At 40.5% G+C, this 8,984-nt stretch overlaps 1 pseudogene; it reads right to left on the bottom strand.

Moving 5' to 3' along the window:
- Positions 1–7,685: 7,685 nt before the first annotated feature.
- On the bottom strand, positions 7,686–8,425 carry LOC102827874 (annotated as a pseudogene).
- Between the last annotated feature and the right edge of the window lie 559 nt (positions 8,426–8,984).

Raw genomic sequence — 8,984 nt, 5'->3', positions numbered from 1 at the left:
GAATTTGCAATGAAAGTCATTGGACTTTCAAAATTCTATCATGTGATCTTCTGCTTAATTTCTATCACCAAGGTTGTATTTTCTAGCTACTGATCCTTCTTTGTTTCCAACCTTTAAATTCCAATCACCAGTAATTATCAACACATCTTAATTGCATGTTTGATCTACTTCAGACTGAATAAGGTAGAATTCTTCAATATTATCACCACTGGCTTTAGCAGTAGGTGCATAAATTTGAATAATGGTGTTGTTAACTGGTCTTCCTTGTAGTCTTGTGGCTATTATATATCACAGAAAGCATTGTACTTCAAGACAGATCTTGATATGCTCTTTTCTATGATGAATGCTACACCAATCCTTTTGAATTTGTTGTTCAAAATGGTCATTACCAGTCCATATCAGCTCACTTATGCTTAGGATAGCAATCTTTACACATACCATTTTTTAATATTTCAAAATGTCCTAGATTCATACTTCATACATTCCATGTTTCATTATTAATGGATGTTTACAACTGTTTCTCATTTTGAGTGTGCCCCATCTGCAAATGAAGGTCCTCAAAGCTTTATTCTATTTATGTCATCACAGTCAACTCTGCTTTGAGGAGGCAGCTCATCCCAGTTGCATTCTGAGTGTCTTCCAACCTGAAGGGCTCATCCTCTGACACAATATCTGACAATATTTTTGTGTCATTCATAATGTTTCCATCTTCCGGCACTATATCCGACAATGTTCCACTGCTATTCAGAAGGTTTTCAGTGGCTAAACATTCAGTAATAGTTTGCCTCTTCTTCTTCCTAGCCTGTCTTAGTCTGGAAGTTCTGTTGAAACCTATCCACCATGAGTGACCATGCAGATATTCAAAATACCAAATACATTGGCATAGCTTCCAGCATCATAGCAATAAGCAAGCCACCACAGTACGAATGGACAGCTGAGTGGTCGTCAATAAAGATTAAAACCAAGGAAATCCCATGAATCTGAATACCTCAACCACTACTGTTTGTTATTGTTTTATTTTGTTTAAATAGACTTCACACTACAGTAGTGGGCAACAATACTGATGCAGGTAGTCCAAGAGCCATGCTTGGAGAGGTGGACAGTAAGTGCTCACTACCTTCATAAATGGGAGTTCTATGCGTAGTGGTTATGAATCAGGCTGTGAACCGCAAGGTCAGCAGTTGGAAGTTTCTCCACGGGAGAAAGATGAGGCTTTCTGCTTCCATAAAGATTTACAGCCTGGGAATGAGGGTCGCTATGAGTCGGAACCTACTCCACGGCACATAACAACAACAACCGTTTCTTAAGCACTTCCCAAAACGAACTGATTTCTTTCTATGTTTTAAGTCAATACATTTCCAATAAGACAATACATTTTCAATAGAACATGTTTCTAACCCTATCCATAAAAAAGTTTGTTGCTTCAAATTCACCAAAAACAAACCCTCATTTCTAAAAGTAGTTTATGTCAATTGACACCTTGGAAACATAAACATAAATAATAAATTTTCAAGTGATCTGCTCTTTGTCTAAGTTAAAAACAATACTAACAACTCCTTGGTATTTCAAAGCTTTTAAAAGCTGGCCGCAATATAACCTGCTTTATTTAAAAAAAAAAAAAATTGTTTTAAAGTGTTGTGATCATGCTAATGTATTTTTAAAATCAATTAAACTTAATCTAAACATCTCAGGAGACAGGAAGGTTTACTCTGTTTTCATCTAAAGCCACAAGCACAAAGCCTTCAGTAAATGCATTTTCATGCTGTGCTGGGAATCGGTAACGTCCAGGAAAATGGTTTAAATGGCATCCAGCAAAGTGCAAATCAAGTGTAGAGTTTGAAAGAACCAATGTTTGAAAGTCTAATACAGACAGATTAATGATGGGATGGGGTTTTATACAATGATGTTACTATGCCGAGAGAGGATGTTGTTGTTGTTAAGTGCCATTGAGTCGGGTCGCCGAGAGAGGATACTAACCAGATAAACCTACAAAATTACATAGAAAACATGATTGAAGAGTTTCTTGGCCAGGAATGGAGCAGATCACCTACTCAGATGCTCCTCACTTAAAAAAATAAAAAGTAATCAAAGTCCAGAAAAATGTTTTATATTACTCTAAAAGGAGGTCACATTCATGTTTGGACAGCTGAAAAAGAGTGAGATAAACCAAATTGTTTACCAGTTCTAACAGCTCTCCCCCACCTCCACCCTCCAGCTGTCTAAATAGTCCCCCTAGGGACAGAAAAGTAAAAACACAAACTCACCAGAGTTATTCTAACAGAGTGAGGATAACTGGTCCAACTAAACCTCAACCATTTTATTCTATTAAAATGAAAGTCTCTCCTTAAGCAAGCAGCCATTTCCTTCCAACACCTCTCTTCTCTGACCACCTTTGTATCTATCTATGACTTGACTTAAACACCTGAGTCATCGCTAGTAACTGGATCTCCCAGCAATGAATTCTTGCAAACAATTGCCAACTCCCTGTTGTATACAAAGGTCCTTTGTTGGCACAAACCACTCCACCATTAACCTAGTGGTTGATGGTTCAAACTTACCCAGCAGTTCTTCTCTGTAACACCTGGGGTCACAATAAGTCAGAGTCAGCTAGTGCTCAATGGGTTTATCGTATACGGAAGAAATGAAATCATTGCCCAGCACACTTATGTACCAAGTAGCAAACTGGTGAACAACTGAACATTCCAAGAATGTCACTGTGTGAAAGAAATGTATACACATGTGAAATAAACAAGTAAATACCCTACTGATATGAACATACAACAAAGAACAGTTATGATCATGTAGGATGGTAGCTTACCTTTCAATTTTCCATAAGATTTCATAATGAGGGTATATTGATTTTCTACAAAAGCAAACCTTTTAAAGATAGCATTACAATACAGTTTATGGGAGGGAAAACCAGAAATCCCTGACATGAGCCAAGAAAAAAAAAAAAAGTTTTAAATTAGCATATCAGTATGTGCTAAATAAGATGCTACAAAATAAATACAAAACTATTGAGTGAGGAATGATCAAAGGTCTGGAGTTGGCACAGGGTGACTTTCTGAAGGAAATGTTTCATGGGCTATAGGGAGTAAAGGAATCCCTCAAGAAAGCATGATAAATGTATGAGGATATTGGAAAACTGGGGCAGATGTGACGGGAGTTTGTGAGAATGCTCAGTCTGCAAAAGAGAAGACAATTTCCTTGCCATTGAAGAAGTATCTAGTAAAAACATTTTTCAAAAACAGCCCTGGTATGGCAGGAAATGTTTTGCCCTAAAAGTTCCATTGCTAAGATTGTCCTGCTATTTCTGTCATTTTCCTCACATTGTATCAATTCTCAGAGTCTCAACTTCCCCATCAGGAAAATTACAGCAATAATTACACAAGCCATGGTATTTGTAATTGCCTCAGATGCTTGTAAAATGTGTACAATGAATAAGGAAGATTGTAGATGAATTGATGCATATGAACTGTGATGGTAAAGAGAAAAAATGTAAGTACTATATGGTGGTGTACCGTGAAGTCAGTTCCAATTCATAGAGACCCTGTACAGGGTTTCCAAGGCTATAAATCTTTACAGGAGCAGAAAGTCTCATCTTTCTTCTGCAGGACAGCTGGTAGTTTCGAACTGCTGACCTTGAGGTTGGCAGCCTGACTCAGAACCACTATACCAGAGCTCCTTAAAAATACCATGCAATGAAAAAAAACAAAAACCCAACAACTCTGTCTTGGAGGAAGTGTAGCCGGAATGTTTCTTAGAAGCCAGGATGGCGAGACTTCATGTCTCATACTTCGGACATGGTATCAAGAGGAACCAGTCCCTGGTGAAGGACCTCATGCTTGGTAAAATGGAAAGGTCACAATAGAAGAGGAAGACCGCCAAAAAGATGGACTGGCATGGTGGCAGCAACAATGGGCTCAAACAACACTTACACACAGGTTCCTTTGTTATTATAAAGTTAAAATCCTATGATTTTTCTGAATATTAAAATATACTAGGTATTTTTACCAAGAACATGTGTCAAAATTTCCGAGGGTCCATCTTCAGCTCGAGTTCTTTTCACCTCTGGTTCTTTTCCCTCTCCCTGCACTGCCCCCAGGGAATTGGTGTCTTCAAAAACTATCAATGTCCTTGTTATTGTTTTATTGATTAGTGCTGTTGAGTCGGTTCTGACTCATAGCAACCCTGTATAACGTTTCTGAGGAACAGCTGGTAGGTTTGAACCGCTGACCTTGTGGTTCGCAGTTCAGTGCTCATCCCACAGCACCACACCAAGGCTCCATGTATTTCATACTTATTAAATACTCTACACCATAATCCAAATGCACTTTAATTCAACATGTCCAAACCAGAACTCACCATCTTTCTCAAAAATGTGTTCCTTACCTGGTTTTATCTGTCTGCATGCAATGCAATGTCAGCGTGGTGCCTGTCTTAGGTTGGTTTCTCCAGAGGCAGACCCGGAGATGAGTATCCATGTGCAGAGATTTCTTAAGGAAGAACTCCCAAGAGAAAACTCTAAGGAGTAGCCGAGTAAGGGGTAGATGAGAAGAATAAGGAGGAACCCAAGTGAGACTGTGATTTTGAAAAGTATCATCACTTCCTTCGGATTTCACAAGAAGCTCTGAAGTGTATGTTGCATCTCTCAGCCCATGCTCCCACCTCCAGGCAAGGGGGCTGAAGCTTCCATGTTCCTGAACCATCCTGGTCCTTCTCCAAAAACTGGTCCCTTCTGAGTAAGAGCTACCTGAAGGTTGGGTGGGAAATATGAACTTCAAGGCACTTCCAACTTCCTGTACATGTAGACAAAGGACTTAGACAATTATTAAGATTTCCTCTAAAGAAAGTCACAGATACCATCATGTTAGAGGCAAATGAATTCAGGTGCATGGGAGGACCACAGAGGTTGGAGTTGATCTGAATGATTTTTAGGAACATCAGCATCCACTAAAATCCCTGAAGCAGGTACCAACAAGCACCATAGACCCCTCATTCTCATTCACCAAGAGCATGGCGCATTAACTCCTACAGAGATTGTCAAACAGTCCCACGTAAGTGTAGGTGTTAACAGCTGTTGAGTGGGAAACAGTGCCTAGTCAAAAGCCTTTGCATAGTCAATAAAGTATAGGTAAACATCTTTCTGCTATTCTCTGCTTTTAGCCAAGATCCATCCATCCATCTGACATCAGCAATGATATCCCTCATTTCAGTCATTTGGTGTCTAATGCATCAAATCTATTCTTGAGATGATCTCTAAATTCAGGTGGAATATGTTCAAGTTCATATTTTGGCTCATATGGACTTGTTTTTATTTTATTCATCTTCAGCCTGAACTTACATGTGAGCAGTTGATGGTCTGTTCCACAGTCTGCCCCCGGCCTTGTTTTGGCTGATGATACGGAGCTTTTCCATCTTCTCTTTCCATAGATGTAGTCAATTTGATTTCTGTGCATCCATCTAGTGAGGTCCATTTGTATGTTATTGTTATTAAGTGCTGGTGAGTCGGTTCTGACCCCTAGCAACCCTGTGTAGGGTTTCTGAGGAGCGGCTGGTGAACGTGAACCATCAACTTTGCAGTTCGAAGTCACTTTACAGTCCAGCGCATTAACCCACAGCACCACACTATGTTTATTGTCATCTTTTATGTTGATTCAAAAAGATATTTGCAATGAAGAAGTCATCGACCTTGTGAAATTCTATCATGCACCCTCCAGGGCCATTTCTATCACCAAAGCAATATTTCCCAAACTCTGATCTTTCCTCTATGCTTCCAACCTTTGAATTCCAATCACCAGTAAATATCAATACATCTTGATTGCCTGCTTGATCAATTTCAGACTGAACAAGTTGGCAGAATTCTTCAATTTTATCATCACTGGCTTTAACGGTTGGCTTATAAATTTGAATAATAATGGTATTAACTGGTCTGCCTTTTTGTTGTTGTTGTTGTTAAGTGCTCTTGAGTCAGTTCTGACTCCTAGAGACCCTGTGTATGGTTTCCGAGGAGGAGCTGGTGAGTTTGAACCACTGACCTTTTGAATCAACCTTGCGGTCGAGTGCTTATCCTACAGCAGCACGCTAGGACGCCATTGTAGGCATATGAGTATTATCTGATCACAGAAAGTATTATACTTCAAGATACATCTTGAAATGTTCTTTTTGATAATGAATGCGACGCTACTCCTCTCAATTAGTCATTCCCAGTGTAGTAAACCATCCATGTGGTCATCAGATTCAAATTGGTCAGTATCAGCTCAGTTCAGCTCACTAATGCCTAGCATATCAATGTTCATGTATTCCATTTCATTTTTGACAACGTCCAGTTTTCCTAGATTCATTCCATGTTCTAATTATTAATGGATGATTGAAGCTGTTTCTCCACATTTTGCGTTGTGCCTCATCATCAAATGAAGGTCCTGAAAGCTTTACCCAATTCATGTCAACACAGTCAATGATACATTGAAGGGTCAGCTCTTTCCCAGTCATATTTTGAGTATCTTCCAACCTGAGGAGCTCATCTTTTGGCACTATATCTGATGATATTCTGGTGCTACCTGACAGTGTTCCACTGCTATTCATAGGTGTTCAGTGACAAACCATTCGGAAGTAGTCTTTCTCTCCTTCTTCCCAATCTTAGTCTGAAGCTCAGCCAAAATCTGTCCACCATGGGTGACACTGCTGGCATTCACCATACCAGCGGCATAGTTTCCAGCTTCACAGCAACACATAAGCCACTACACTACAACAAACTGACCAATGAGTAGTGGTTCAGCATAATAGCAACACAGTCTTCCACTGACAGATAGGTAGCAGTAGTGCCTGGAGTACACTGGATGGGAATCCAACCCAAGTCTCCTGCACAGTATGAAAGAATTCTACCATTGAAGCATCACTGAATCCCTAAGTCCTTTAGGGACCCAGACTCTCTTAGTTGGATACAAGGAGGAAGGATCAGTAGTTTAAAAATATAGCCTTGATGGTAGAAACAATGCTGGGTATCACATGATAGATTTGGGAGGGGCAGGGTGGAGGAGAGTTTATTTTACACATTTAATTGTACAGTGATTGAAAGCAACGTTGTCAGGTGGCAGAACAGGATGGGGCTGGCTAGAAGCTGGTGATGCTGCTATGTGGTGTTAAGGGGGCTTGGATCCCAGCCTCTTGGGGGGTGGGGGATCAGCAAGAGGAGCTGTTCAAAACAACTTAGAAGTCTAAAGGACATTTCTAGAATGAGTTGGCAGCTAAAGTAGCTGTTTTTCCTTTTTTCTTTCAGAATGCTCAGTGAAAGGACGTGCTAGCCCTAAACATACATGTGAACTTCAAAAAGTTGATGAGGTTAATTTTATATGACTAGTAATTGCCCTGTTCATTATTTATCTTCAAGCAAGAGTAAAGTGTTCCTTAAGAGAAAATAGAGTTCAGGATACATTGATTATAGAGGGAGGGGTAAGACCAGGGGGCACTAGGCTTCATGATCATTTACTATATGATGAGACACTCTTGGCTGCACCAAGGGAGAAATACAGCATCAGAAAAACTGCCCATGCCGACTGTCACAAGCTGGACGTGAAGGAGTCAGAAACAGACCCACACAGCCCAAGAAAACCTGTTGTCCTTCTCATCCCAGGCCCAGCCTTATCCCAGGGGTAGGCTCTCCTTAGAGTTCAGCGGGTACGCACCTAGTTCACTTCACCAAGAAGTCCATACTGTCTCAACAGTTTATTAAGTCTTTCAATTACTTGTTCCTTCTCCGAGCAGCTGAACTCAAGGTGTTGGATTTTGACAGCCAATTGTATATTAATCTGTTTTAACCTTAAGAGTTGCCCTTTTGAACGTGTCTTAACTGAAATAATCATCCCATTGATGATGCAGGCTACCCACAACAGCTGGAGCAAAATCAACAAGCCAAGAGCCTCAAACTCATGCCCAAGGAACAGGAGAACGATGTCAAGGATGAAGGAAGCCACAACCACAATGGCATCCAGGATTTCAACCTTGTGGTGAAAGAACTCCACGCAGAAGACAAATAAATATCTTAAAGAAGACCTCCATCCTACAAAAAGTCAGGATGGTGATACTCATTTAGTGGAACACCATGGTAGTGTAGTTGTTCCTGTCGGGCTGGATGATCTTCATGTCCAGGATCAGTACAGTGAGCACCAAGAAAGCATACAGCACAATGAGGCAAAAGATGATAACCTGAAACCTGTGAGAACTGAAGAGCTTCCTCAACATGGTTGAAGTCTCAGGGCTGCGTGGGTGCCGGGTCAGGGCCAGCACCAGCACTTGGGTCAGCAGCTCTGCCCTCCTCACCAGAGGCCGGTGTTGGTGGCTGCTCCTTTTCTTCCTCCTCCTCATTCTCCCACTTCTTGTAGTTGATGTTACAGGTGTGGTTGTACACATGATAGATTTTTGCAAGACCAATGATTTATTCATTGCAAATACTTTTTTTAACACAACACAAAAGATGACTATATATGTGGACTTCACCAGACGGAATACACAGAAATCAAATTGACTACATCTGTGGAAAGAGATGGTGGAAAAGCTCCACATTATAAAGCAAAATCAGGCCAGGCTGTGGAACAGACTGTGGAATGGACCATCAATTGCTCATATGCAAGTTCAGCCTGAAGGTGAAGAAAATTAAAACAAGTTCACAAAAGTCAAAATATCACCTTGAAAAAATCCAGCCTGTCTCCACAGCACACTGCCACCCCCACTACCATAGAAGAATTGATGCATGTGAGTTATGGTGCTGGAGGGGAATATTAAAAGTACCACGGACTTCCCAAAGAACAAACAAATATGTGTTGAAATAAGTACACCCAAAATGCTCCTTAGAAGCCAGGATGGCCAGACTTCATCTCTCATATTTCAGACATATTATCAGAAGGGACCAGTCCCTGAAAAAGGACATCATGCTTTGTAAAGTGGAGGGTCAACAAACAAAGAGGAAGATCCTGAATGAGATGGAT

This window comes from Chrysochloris asiatica, unplaced genomic scaffold (genome assembly GCF_000296735.1).
Source record: "Chrysochloris asiatica unplaced genomic scaffold, ChrAsi1.0 scaffold00041, whole genome shotgun sequence".
NCBI classification, from domain to species: Eukaryota; Metazoa; Chordata; class Mammalia; order Afrosoricida; family Chrysochloridae; genus Chrysochloris; species Chrysochloris asiatica.
This window is presented reverse-complemented; position numbering and strand designations above follow the sequence as displayed.